Source organism: Ostrinia furnacalis, unplaced genomic scaffold (genome assembly GCF_004193835.3).
Source record: "Ostrinia furnacalis isolate ACB-3 unplaced genomic scaffold, ASM419383v2 OfSCF0577, whole genome shotgun sequence".
Lineage (NCBI taxonomy): Eukaryota > Metazoa > Arthropoda > Insecta > Lepidoptera > Crambidae > Ostrinia > Ostrinia furnacalis.
Window position 1 is genome coordinate 89224 of NW_021130816.1, and position 14469 is coordinate 103692.

The window sequence follows — 14469 nt, forward strand, 5'->3', positions numbered from 1 at the left end:
GATTCACGTACTTAGGTTTTAGGGAGACAAATGTGATATGTATATTGACTTATTCCAAGACAAAGAAAGGGGACCTAGTATGTAGGTAGGTAGGAGATAAGAATAGCCATTTTCCAGTTCAATTTCCAATTAAACCATTGATTTTCCATAAAACATTACAAGTATTAATAAACGCCTACCTACTTTAAAGTGGGCAAAATAATAGGCAGGTAAAAATTAGTTTGTGTGGTTTTTAGCTTGTCTGTGATTTGCCACAGAATTTACTCGTCTCGGGAAAATAATGTGTGAATTCGTCACACTTAAAACTTGCATATTACTCGTAAGAATAGATCAGTGAAGCTTACAAAAGTGTGACTTTGTGGCAAATTGACAATATCCCTATTTGTATTATCTTTGGTACTGCTAGTAGTAACAGATTGTAGTAACTGTACGAGTAGTTCCATCGTTTGTCTTCATACCAACATTGATAGGCTATCAACCCCCCATTACCGGCGTCTCCCAAAACGTCAAGTGTACGTAAACAATCATAAATAACCCGGGTCTCTTTGATCCCTGGATAGGGTTGCCATAAGTACGGTTTTTTTCAGACATATTGGGACACTAACTGGACCGGACCGTTTACCACGATTTTTTCCGGATATACTCGGACACTCGACCGTTACCTCGTTTCATGTCGATCTAAATAGCAAATATTTCGTTTTGTTCTTCCATCGTAATAATCTTCTTTATCGCAAAAATCTTCCACTAGATTTTTGAACCATTCATCGGAATGGCTTAAACGGAACAACGTCTAAACGTGTCCCGTGATATAACTAAGGAGTAATAATTACAGCAAGTCGAAGTCAAAAATGTCGGTGTCAAACTGAAAACAACAGTAATATTATTATACTTATTTTTCCGATCTGGGAATCAAACCCAGAACCTCTACCACTAACCACACAATGACGGTAGAGTATCTTCGTTATATTTTTAGCGAATTTTTCAGATTTTTTCCTAATTTCACCGGCTTTTTAGTCAAAGTCAAAGTCAAAATTTCTTTATTTGTTTAGACTAATAAATAGTTCTTACAAATCGTCATTTTGCTCTTAAGGAGCCTCTACATGTCCCATAATCTTTTTACCCTACCAGCGCTTCGAGACCAACATTTGGCGAGTGCTGAGAAGAAGCGCCGCAACAAACTCAGTCACCACTGTCTGCCGGTTAATATAAATAAATGAGAGACTTTCTTTCGCCATGGTAACCCTACAAATCAATATCCGGGTGAGAAATGGCCCGCGATTTGAGATGATCGCAGGGTTAGGTGAATTTGGGCACCTTGAGTAATGGTGCAGGCTTCGAAGGGTTTAGATTATGGGAAGATTGTTTTGTGGGTCCCTCAAACGTGGCCTAAACACAAGCATATTATTTAGGTTAGCTGGAGGGATTTGCAACTAATAGTAACTAGCTAGCTGTGACCGCGACTTCGTGAAAATAGTTTAAACAATGTTTCCCGTTTTTACAAAATTGTTCATTGCTGCTCAAGCTTAAGTGTGATCAAGCCTGTGACCACGGCCGGTGCAACCAGGTCGAAACGTCAGGCAAATACAGGTAATAGGTATTTCAATATTACCTCTCAGCGTATCGCGTTAAAACCTGTTTAAATTAATTCAAATAAGCAACGCGAAAGTTTAAAATTACTTAATTGATGTAGGTAATATAGATTAAAGCTTACCTCGATAAATGGAAAAATAAAAATGTTTTTTCCTAACCTAACCTAACCTAACCTACCTAGTTCCTGAAATTAGCGCGTTCAACCAAACAGACACAAACTCTTCAGCATTATACTATTAGTAGATAAATAAGTCTAATCTGACAGCTGTAAGAAATTTCCAGCAATTTCCCAATCCAAATGCCTAATAATAATAATAATAATAATAAATCATTTATTTGCCAGAATACGGTTACAAATGGTTTTAAAAAGAGAAGTTTCCAACATATTCTATCGTACATACGATGTGCAAATATTACAAAAAATACGGTTATGTTTTTAATATTAAAAAGTAGTATCATTATTAATTGAATGTCATGCAAATGTCAGAAAATGATTATGAATTATTGAAATAGCACAAACATACCTACCTAGTACCCCAACATACCAATCTCAACGTTAAAATTACACGCCACGACAAAGTTAAAACCATATTCCTGTACATTCAAAAATAAACATTGCTACCGAAGAAAAACAGACAAAACGCATTATGCCACCCTTGTACGAAAGTGACAGCAACATAAAAAATTCAGCACTGCGCGCGAGAGAGACAGTACCAGCGAGCGAGACGGCCATACTCATTTGGCAAGTGTCAGAGACAAAACTCCATTATTTATGGTTTGTCAGCGTTGTTCGTTTGTTTTACTTTTGGCTTTTTCTTTTACAAACATTATTAGGAGAAACAAATGAACATGTTAAATTGTAACAAGAAGTGTGAACTGTGAAGTGCGGAAATAGATGTCAAAGTTTCGTAAGAGTTTTGACAGTAAAATTATAAGCAGAGAGGAATCTTCCTGAGGTTTATTTATTCGCCAATCGTTCGTTTGTTTCAGCCAAATGACGTCCATTGCTGGACAAAGGCCTTCCCCAAGCAATTCCACAACGACCGGTGCTATGCTGCCCGCATCCAGCTACTTCCCGCGACCTTCACAGATCGTCGGTCCACACTACACTAGTCAATCGTATTTGACCGCAATCACACCTTGCTAAGTGAGATACAGTATAAGGTGGTGGTATATACCTACATGCCCAGTAATCACCTCTTCGCTTTCACCTTGAAGAGGCCCGGGTTATAGAGTTCGGGAAAGAGAGCAGGCAGCGAATTCCTACGCTTTTACTTGTTCCAGTATCACTTTAATCCTTTATTCTACCACTGCTTGGGACAATAAAAGGGCCAGTGCTGAGAGAAACTCAGTGTCAATAATGTGTCAAAAGTCCTACCAGCATTTTCGTCTACAAAATTAAATAAACCGCCAATCTTAACCGCGTAATCCCGCAGTGCATTACCGTCCCTCGGGACGTCACTGATCCCGGGAATCAGCCCGGGAATCAATAAAGGACAGATGACGCGCGATCTGCTGTAATCCCGGCACATTACTCAACCGCCCTGGTTTTGTCTGAAGGTATTTTAAAAAATAACTGAAATCTATAAAAACTGCCTTTTGTCCAGCATTCGCTCGCGTGAGATTCAGTTTTTCAAACATTATTATAGATAAGTAATAATGTTCATATTCATAGTAACTATGTAACTGTGTATAGTAACTGTTATCACCACAATCCGTTCAGTAGTTTTCTAGTGTTATTTTAATAATATTAGTAGTAGGATAGGATTTTCCCTTGGTCACTCCAAACTTGAGGACGACTTTTACTGGTATCTTCGACGTTCATTATACTTTGCAGAAGCTTCTATGATAAGAAAATCTAGAAAATTGCTCAGAAAGACAATTTTAGATAACTTAACGACTTGAATTTAAGTAGTAGAAACAAATTATTATCTTCTAAGACTTGATCAAAAACGAGTCGTATGACGTATCAAAATATTTTTTTATTCTGTTTTCAGTATAAGTAAGCACCCTGGCATCTTTATTTGCTACATAAACGCACGACTTCTTATTGCTCTCGACCTAAACTACGAAAACGGCTCAAGGATGAAATTTTGACGGTTGATTTCGTAAACAGGCTTCATATTTTTAGAAAAAGAAATCAGAATCAGAAAAATACTCGTTATTATTTCGTTTTCTCCCATTCTTCATACAGTTGGTCCATCTCGACATTTCTTGCAATGTAGCGTCTATTTCAATAACATAAGGTTCCATAATTGATGCGACTGTACGTATAGGCGTCCATTTTCCGAGGCGGGTGTAACGTGCGCGTGAGTGGATAGTTAGCGCTGTTTGCCCGTCGTGTGGCTAGCGGGATAAAACGTGCAACTATGGTACTGTGGTGCAAGGCATGAGAATACAACTAAGCATAAGCTAAACTGATGAAATAATACACCAGAAGATTGATCAGAAACTTTGGTTTTATCAAAAAGTTAAAGAAAACGTGACAGACGAAATAGAGCTATGAACAAGGATATAAGCTTTAAGCACTTCTGTTGATTCTGTTTCAACAATTTTTTAAGCTCATGTGCTATACGTCTAATTATATCACTAGATAAAATTTCGTCAAGGCATAGTTTAGCAAATAAACCAAAAAAAACTTAGCAGGTATTTTTTGCGCTTATTTTACTAATTGCAAAAGAATAGGGACTCTCTTCAAAATATTCCCGCTCTACCATAACCTTGGTGTCTATAAGACTTACGCAGTATCTTTTATAATTTTCATAGTGGCGGTATTCATCATAGTAAAATAACCATCAAGTACAAAAATTAATGGTTTCAAACACAGGCTCAGGGCCAAAATAAACTTCTTTTAAAATTAAAACAAATTATTAAACAGTCATTTGTTTTAGATAAGAAATTCTAGTTTTCTAAAATTGGAATAGTCATTTGTTTCTGGCACCACAAGAAGTATTTTAAAAATAAAACAAAACAAGACAGTCATTTGTTTTTGACAGCATTCTCAATTCAAAACTCTATGCCATCCGCCGCCGCTCATTAGTCAGTTTAGGCGGTTATCACACTGCGTCGCGCTCCGCCGCGAAGCGCGTGATTAGGACGCGTTGTCAGTGTGAAGTGCCGCGCGTGTTTTCTATACAAACTGAGGTACTTGCATACAATGATTAAATCTGTCGCCCCGCGCTCCGCGGCAGAGCGCGGCGCAGTGTGATAACCGCCTTACTCTAGTGCATGGAGGTTCTTCACTCTCCCATTCTTGTAGTCTTTTAAAACACTAAGGCTGGGTTGCACCATCTTACTTTAACTTTGACAAACGTCAAAAATCTGTCAAAATCCACACAAAAAGCACCGGTTATCGTCAAAGTTACGGCCAAAGTTAGGTGGTGGAACTCAGCCTTAATATTAAACGTCATTTGTTTCTGACAGTAATCTCAATGAGGGCTATCGTTTTAGCGCTCACCAGTTAGCGCCACTGTAGTGTAAGGTCCTGTCACTTGCTAGTAGCGAAGACAGTGGCACCAACTGGTAAGCGCGAAAGTGGTAGGAGGACTATCGCATTTGCACTCATCAAGATGGCGCCACTGTAGAGTAAGGTCCTGTCAATCGCCAGGGGTGCCAACTGTTAAGTATAAAAACGATAGCCCTTATTAAAACTACACCATCTGCCATCGCGGCATCGCTCTTACGTCAGTCTACTCTAGTGCATGGAGGTTTTTCATTCTCCCGCTCTTCTAGGCTTCTAATCTAAAGTTTTACTTAATATTAGATATTCATTTGTTTCTGACAGCATTCTCAATACAAACTGTGGGTCTAGACAAAGTGCAAATTACAATCGCAAACCAGTCGAAAAGTGGTCGAAAAGCCCCTTTTTTGTATGGAGTTTTGACGGATTCGATTTTCGATTCGATCAAAAAGTGCGTTTTGTCTAGGGGGGCTGTACATTATCCGCTGTCGCTCATTGTCAGAACGCCGGCGCACAGAGGCGCTAACTGGTAGACCAAACAGCGTAGATCACGGTAGTGCACGATAACTGCTACGGCTACCTCATAGCTCGCGAGGGTGTCACGATGGTAGCTGATAGAGTTTGATTCATTTTAATAAATGCCTATAGAATATAAGAAAAGGTAGAAACCCATGTGTCAACACGACAGAATGTCAGTAAACTAACTTTGCCAATCAAAATTCCCCTTTTTATTACATTTTTTATTGATGCTCAGCTTCTATTGATCGTAGCGTGTTTCTATGAGTAAAAATATTGATAAGTCTATAACCTTTTCAACAGAAAAACAGTGTTTTCTTATTGTCGGTAAGATATTGTTCTTAGAGACTTTCAGTGCGCGTAAAAGGGTATAAATAAAAATTATGTTACTCTGCCTGAAATGTTCAAGTTCCGATTAATTTCAAAGTGTAGCTCTCTGTTATAAATAAAATAAAATACAACGAGATGAATATTTAGATCGTTATGGAAATACTTGGGGGAGGCCTTTGTCCAGCAGTGGACGTCATATGGCTGAAACGAACGAACGAACGAATATCTAGATAGTGATTCCCAACAAACAGCCAGTCCGGAGAGGATTCAATTTAATAATTTCAGCAATTAATTATAATAATTACCTAGTAAGTTATAGAGGCAGTCACCTGTTTATACATTGAAGATGAAAATTATGAAAACGTTATGGCGTCAGTTTCTAGTGACAAAAATTATTAAATTCAATATTTCTTTGCAACGCACATAAAACGTTCACTGCTAGTACCTACCTAAACATAGTACATGTACAAATATACAACGATAGCGGCACAACACTGCAGAATCGCTCGATACATACACGCGCAAGCGTAAACGCCCCCCGGCGGCGGCTAGTGATGCACCCATTGCAGGTTTATCGATATCGATTAATACGATTTCAAAAAGTTGCATCTGAGGTCGTGACTGGACGAGTGATACATGACTACGCAATAATGCAGTGTAAGGTGACTTAGGAGTACACATTGGAATGGAACGGACAGCAATGCTCTCTGATAAACACTAATCTTTTGAACTGCGATCTACAACCCGCCTGCCAAGCGTGGAGTTTATCGCAAAACCCTCCACTAAAGTGTAAGAGACTCATAGTCCCTAAGTGGACTCTAAAGGGCTGATGGTGATGATGATGATGCCTTACAAACGATGCATAAAGAAAATCAGCAATTTAAATGTAAGCAGTGCATTAATTTTATGCCTACCCTACCTTTAATCGGGGGTAAACATTTTTAAAACGTTCTTAGATGAAATAAGAAAAGCCCTTTGAATGTTTTATTTTACCATCACGACACTTCACAAATTAATACGAGATAGATTTATTTAGATAGAGCTGGTTTACACCTGTCAGTCTGTGGTATTAATAGCTCTATCTACTCAATTAGTAGGTATCAATCTGTTTCATAAGTGACAATAAAGTACTAATCTTTTAGGACATTATAAATTCCTCCTTTTTGACAACGACTAAAGAAGTAGAGACGTAAGTGAAATACCTCTTTTTACAAATTTTAATCTTTCAAACCTCTTAGGCTGATTTTAGAATAACGCTGACGCACGCTGACCGTCAGCGCTGAAAACCGAAATGTATGAAGCGTCGGCGCCGAGCGATCAGCGTTACTCGGGAACGTTCTCTTCAATTAAATACTTTTTGATTTTTCAGCGCCGACGATCAGCGAGCGGTCAGCGCGATTCTAAAACCAGCCTTAAAGCTGAATTTTTACCTCCAAAAGATCTTTCTTCACTTCAATTCAATTCCTTAACATGTTCGACATTGCAAAACTTTTAATATTTAATTTTATCGATAACCGCCTCCCTTATCGATAAAAATCGCATTAAACTCCCGTTGCTTTGATCGCCCCGCCCGCCCTTCGCGTTGCCGCTTCCGCCCAAAGTGTGTTGTATATTATATTATACATCTGGGGGCACGGCAGTGCCCCCGCCAAGTCGAGCGCGAAGCAAACACTGCCGTACCATCTTTACTGGAACCATTTCGCCGCATTTTCAGGCCTCTATTTGAGAACCTCTGGATAAGACCAGAACGCAGAAATTTTTGTCATCTAGTAAGCTATAATCACATNTTAAATGTTCATCGAGTTCCGATTAATTTCAAAGTGTAGCTCTCTTTTTGTTATAAATAAAATAAAATAAAATAAAATACAACGGAATGATTATCCAGATAGTGATTTCTAACAGCCAGTCCGGAGAGGATTTCATTTAATAATTATAATAATTAAGTTATAGAGTCAGACACCTGTTTATACATTGAAGATGAAAATTATGAAAACTTTATGGCGTCAGTTTCTAGTGACAAAAATTATCCAATCCAATGTTTCTCCGTATTGCAACGCACATAAAACGTTCAACTGCTAGTACCTACCTACCTAAACATAGTACATGTACAAATATACAACGATAGCGGCACAACACTGCAGAATCGCTCGATACATACACGCGCAAGCGTAAACGCCCCCCGGCGGCGGCTAGTGATGCACCCATTGCAGGTTTATCGATATCGATTAATACGATTTCAAAAAGTTGCATCTGAGGTCGTGACTGGACGAGTGATACATGACTACGCAATAATGCAGTGTAAGGTGACTTAGGAGTACACATTAAACAGAGAACGGACAGCAATGCTCTCTGATAAACACTAATCTTTTGAACTGCGATCTACAACCCGCTTACCAAGCGTGGAGTTTATCGCAAAACCCTCCACTAAAGTGTAGGAGGCTCATAGTCCCTAAGTGGACTCTAAAGGGCTGATGGTGATGATGATGATGATGCCTTACAAGCGATGCATAAAGAAAATCAGCAATTTAAATGTAAGCAGTGCATTAATTTTATGCCTACCCTACCATTAATCGGGGGTAAACATTTTTAAAACGTTCTTAGATGAAATAAGAAAAGCCCTTTGAATGCTTTATTTTACCATCACGACACTTCACAAATTAATACGAGATAGATTTATTTAGATAGAGCTGGTTTACACCTGTCAGTCTGTGGTATTAATAGCTCTATCTACTCAATTAGTAGGTATCAATCTGTTTCATAAGTGACAATAAAGTACTAATCTTTTAGGACATTATAAATTCCTCCTTTTTGACAACGACTAAAGAAGTAGAGACGTAAGTGAAATACCTCTTTTTACAAATTTTAATCTTTCAAACCTCTTAGGCTGATTTTAGAATCACGCTGACGCACGCTGACCGTCAGCGCTGAAAACCGAAATGTATGAAGCGTCGGCGCCGAGCGATCAGCGTTACTTAGGAACGTTCCCTTCAATTCAATTTCTGAACATGTTTGACAATGCAAAACTTTTAATATTTAATTTTATCGATAACCGCCTCCCTTATCGATAAAAATCGCATTAAACTCCCGTTGCTTTGATCGCCCCGCCCGCCCTTCGCGTTGCCGCTTCCGCCCAAAGTGTGTTGTATATTATATTATACATTGGAATGTTGCCTACTTATATTAATCGCTTGTGATTAATGGAAAGCATTGTGTGGATAAAAATGGTTTAGAATGCTTTCGGTATTTAATGCAGTTGGATCAATAAGACTTTTTGTTACACTTGCCATTTCCACGCAAGAGAAAATGGACACCGGAAATACTTCTACTAAGTTAAATGTAACTCGATTTTGGTTCGTAGGTAAAAAACTATGTAGGCAAGTAGTACTAGTAGGTACATAGTATTTGTATTGATTTCCACAATTGTTCAATTACCAATTTTGTTTTTAGTAATTTATTAGTGTAACTTAGGGTGGATTCGACCAAACAAGAGTAAATATTAATCACAGAATAAATCGTCAGTTTTGACTATTTCCTATACTGAAACTGTCAATGTGCCAGTTATACCAGGAGTTATTCTCGGATAAACGTTTGGTCGAATTGGGCCTTAGTACTTGTTCGTACTTAGTTAAAAGTTTAGTTAGCACTTTTAGTAATTACACAGTTACTAAGCCCCGTGATCGAATCAGAAATGAGGAGATCCGCAGGAGAACCAAAGTGATCGACATAGCTCGCAGAATTGCTAAAACCAAGTGGCAGTGGGCGGGGCACATAGCTCGTAGAGACGATGGCCGTTGGGGCAGAAAAGTTCTCGAGTGGCGACCACGGGCTGGAAGACGTAGCGTGGGCAGGCCTCCTACTAGGTGGACCGACGATCTCGTAAAGGTCGCGGGAAGAGCCTGGATGCGGGCAGCGCAACCTTGGAGGAGGCCTTTGTCCAGCAGTGGACGTCATTTGGCTGAAACGAACGAACTAAGCCCCGATATTGTTGCATGTTGATATTGATATTTTGTATGTTCCTTTTTGCATATTATTTAAAAACAACTGATTAAAGTCTCTACCACAGCACTGCTGTTACTTATAAATTATAAATGAAAATTGTATTATTTAATAAGTTCATATTAAAATGTCTGCACCTCAAGAAAGCTCAGCTCGCTCAGCTTATTAAGCTTAAAGTTGCTCTGCGGTAATCCTCGGTATTGTGAGTCCCTCAAATTGAAAAGATACGTCTGTGAAAGCTGTCTCGCTTAAATTAATGTTTCCCCTTTGAATTACTTTGTTTCCGAATAATTATTTGTTTGCGAACAAAATGAAAATGGAAATTTACTGATTTACTTTGATATTGCATTTGGTTAATATTGGGCAATGAATTTAAAGCTTGATTAGTTTTGTTATTTGGTTTAGGATACAATAGTTTGATCTAGGAATCAAACTGTTTTAATAATTCATTTTATTGGATCATATAGATCCAAAAATAGTACCTAATACATACCTACAATGAATCTCTCTGTTTTTACGCGATAACTACTGAATCAATTTTTATGAATTTTGGCTCTACACCAAATATTTCCTACTTAAAGATTAATTTTCAAACAAAACATACCCTATTCCTTCTGCTAGTTCACATTTGAATGTAGCTAGGTATACCTAAATTGATCGAGCGATTTAAGTGAAAAAGTAAGACACCGAGACAGCGTTAACTTCAAATTAGAAACTCGTTATTTTGTTAACTTTGTTTTGGCTGCTGTTTCATTCTTTCATGTAATGTTAAACAAACTAGGAACTAAGGATTCGTTTCCACGGCAATTCAGTATTGCGGGTACCTGAATTAGTTTTACGGGATCCAGTAATGCAGAATCACGCAAAACTGGACTGTAGTGTGAACACACTTGGTGCGTCTGAAATTCAAATTAAAAATTCGGTTTTTTGCTACAAACGGGATGTTCGTGTGAACGTTAATATACTAATGTTCATCCCGTAAAAGTAAAATGGGATCCTCTAAAAACAGATCCCGATAAAACAGGATATCTACGTGGGAACAAGCCCTAACTCTCATGCCTTTTTACCCGACTGCGCGACGCAAAGGAGTGGTAATGTTTTTGAGTTTGCTCACAAATACACATGCGCGAGCGATGCACATGTAAAATTCTTCTTTGCTTTTCTATTCCCGCGATATTTCTAACCATATCTATTATCGTGTAAAGTGGAGTCAAAAAGCGAATCACAGCAGATGCGTCGTCAGACCAGGTTCCCCTGAGGATTTTAATTCAGTTCACATATCCCCGTCACTCCCTTAGACAGTTAATGCACTCATTGTTAGGGTGGAAGTGATGGTGCTTTTTCGGCATTGTGTTTCGCCACTGACTTGCAAATATAAACAAAAAATTATGTAAACAAAAATGAGATAGTTTATATGTNTGTGGAACTCCAAAGGTAATCCCCTCAGGACGGCTGTGAATGTTATCAATTTTTACGATCTGATATCTGTTAGTAAGATATGATTGAATCATTTTATGCACAACATCTCTGATACCAACCGAGTTCAACTTATCTAGGAGCAGCTTGTGGCTTATCGTATCGAAAGCTTTTTTAAGATCGATAAAAACACCGAGAACTATCTGTTTCTGATCAATTTTTAGTTTGATATCAGTGATAAGATCTACACACGCAGACAAGGTATTAGACTTAGGACGAAATCCATACTGCTTGTCAGAAAGGAAACTAATGGAGTTCAAGTACTGTTCCAGCTGATTATAGACAACTCTCTCATATATTTTTGAAACAATTGGTAAGACAGATATGGGCCTATAGTTACCAACATCAGTTCGGCTACCTGATTTAAATATTGGACTGACCTTTGCCACTTTAAGTGAGTCGGGAAAGCAGCCATTTTCTAAAGAACTATTAATGCAGTTCGTTAATTCGTCTAAAATTAAAGGTTTGATAATTTTAATAGTTTTAGGGCTTATACCATCAAGACCGCTACTCGTGTTTGAATTCAAGTTTTCGATTATTTTATTAATTTCCTCTGTTGTAACCGGGTTAAATTTTGNTCCCCGTCACTCCCTTAGACAGTTAATGCACTCATTGTTAGGGTGGAAGTGATGGTGCTTTTTCGGCATTGTGTTTCGCCACTGACTTGCAAATATAAACAAAAAATTATGTAAACAAAAATGAGATAGTTTATATGTAGATAAATGACGGTCGCGTGGCTTGGTAGTCGTGATCTTTAAATATTAATTAATAGTGTAAGTTTGCTTCTACTTATGGTTTTTTATTAACAATGAAGAAGCTTTAGAAAACGACAATCAGGCCAAAAAGGTGGAAACGAGCTTCACCCGGAATTCTCAACCACAGACGAACTCGCTATCTTATTTCCAACTGCCAGAACACAACAATGCTGTTAACATTGTTGTTATGGCGACAGATTTAGGTAAAATGGTGGTAGCTAGCTTCATAAACATAATCATTACCACGAGCGTGTCCCCGGGAAAACCACGATAAAAAATATCGTACTATGTCTTTACCTGGGTCTCTAACTATGTCTATTAAATTTAATCTAGATCCCTTAAATGATATACCTAAACTTGAAAAAGGTAATAGAAAGACAGAGTCCTTTTCGTAAAAGCTAGAAAATAAAATTAGCATTTCTTTAGCATACAAAAAGTAGCCAACAGTTTAACTTTAAACACCTTTTTACTAACACCAAAACCCATCGCTTTAAAAATCGCATCACACCATAAGCACCTCATAAACACTTTTCTCAATAAAAGATAATGTTGCCAGGGCAAAAACACGCGGGGTTACCCTACACCCGTATTATAGGGATTTGCCGTGATTTACCATTATTTGCGGCCATTTGCAATAAAATTGTGCCTGTGGATTGTCAGTTAATTTCGCTGGCAACACTGGGGGAGTTAATAATGTTGGGGTCATTTGGTAGCCAGTTCGATTCCCAGGTGAGTGTGGTGTGATTAGTTAATGTCAAAACCTAGACTTGATTGGGAAACGATAGGGGATGATAATTAAATAGAAAGAAAAGTAAATAAATAAAATTAAATATGTAGAGACACTGCAAAGTTTCATAAAACTGATTTGAGAACAAAAAAATTCAGATTTCTTTAGTTATGATGCTGTTTGGCACATAAATTATGAAATATAACGCCCATATTCAAACATTACTATGAGGTCTCACAGTGCGCGTGGACACCCAGGGTGACACACGAACCAATCACAGAGGTCTATTCAACGCTGTGCGTTCGATTTGCTGCTTCAGTTAAGCAAGCATCGTTTGTGAATAACTCACATCTTCTTTCGTAAGATTCATTTTACGTTAATTTAAAAACTACTGCTTAACTAAAAACTGTGCGTCTTCAGTAAAAAAAGCATTATAAAATGTAGTCATTCGTTTCTTTCGGCAAATGCGTTTTTACATTTCTCAATTTTTCATTTCACATTTAAAATTATGATAGTCTACAACCGTCTAATATTATTTTGACAAGGTAGGTACTTATTTTAAAACACGAAAATTCATCAAATTGGTTCAGGAGTTTAGGCGTTACGACAAAGTTAATACTTAATACTTTCGCATATAAATTAGTTCTTGCTGCAAGAATTACTACATTCTTTTAATCTCCACAGCTCGCACCCCAAATAACTAGTAATAACCGGTTAATTCCGCCCCCGGCCTCACGCAGGGCGCGGATGCTAGCGTTGGGCGGATTAGGACCTCAATTAGATGTCCCGATCAATAGGCAGTGATGCACCAGTTAAAGTTTATTAAAATAAGAAAGACTTTTTTCGAGTTAAATTCGTTACTGAATTTGAAATTGGACAATTTATTGGATTTTTTTAGACTGTAAATTCAAATTCAAACTTTATTTTTATCTTTAAAACTACTGTTCTTTTTTGGTTTGGCTCAAAAAGGGAATGGTTGTCTTTTTGTATTAAAATACAGTTTTTCTCAAGTTCAAATCAAAACGTCTAGTTCTCTAGGCTGGTTTTAGTGTCACGCGGACCGTCCGGTGCGGACCCGTTCCGCACGGCCAATCTGTATGAACTTCTAGGGAGCGTTTTAGAGTAATGCGGTCCGGAGGAACCGCTCCGCTCCCTAGCAGTTCATACAGATCGGATGTGCGGAGCGATCCGCACTGACAGTCCGCGTGACACTAAAACCAGCCTAGGTAGTAGTCTAGGTCTAGTCTACGTTAAAGGATGCAAAGGGCTACAAAGTACTAAGTATGGATTATGATTTTTACTAACATAATCGCCTTTTTAATCATTTAATTTATTAATTCGTCTTGTGTGGTTTTTTCTGCATGCCAGCTAACATTAGCTAATTTATTAATTAAATAACATTACGATAATGCATATAAATAAAGGTACATAATTATAGGACTTTATAATCAACTCAAATACTGTGCTTTTATATGAATACACAGTAAACTAAAATAATAGGCGCCCTTTAATAGTGATTGCTGTAATCCGATTTGTTAAATTTAATATCGATACAGTTTCACACCTGCCGATCGATGACTGGGTTGGCCGCCAGGTGATGTTCAAACTTCAATCATAAT

At 37.9% G+C, this 14469-nt stretch overlaps 1 protein-coding gene across 2 annotated transcripts in view; it reads right to left on the bottom strand.

The window, feature by feature from the left end:
* Positions 1-14469, bottom strand: part of LOC114366203 (homeobox protein orthopedia) — a 52339-nt gene that overhangs the window by 5717 nt on the left and 32153 nt on the right. The gene's annotated exons all lie outside the window — the stretch shown is intronic.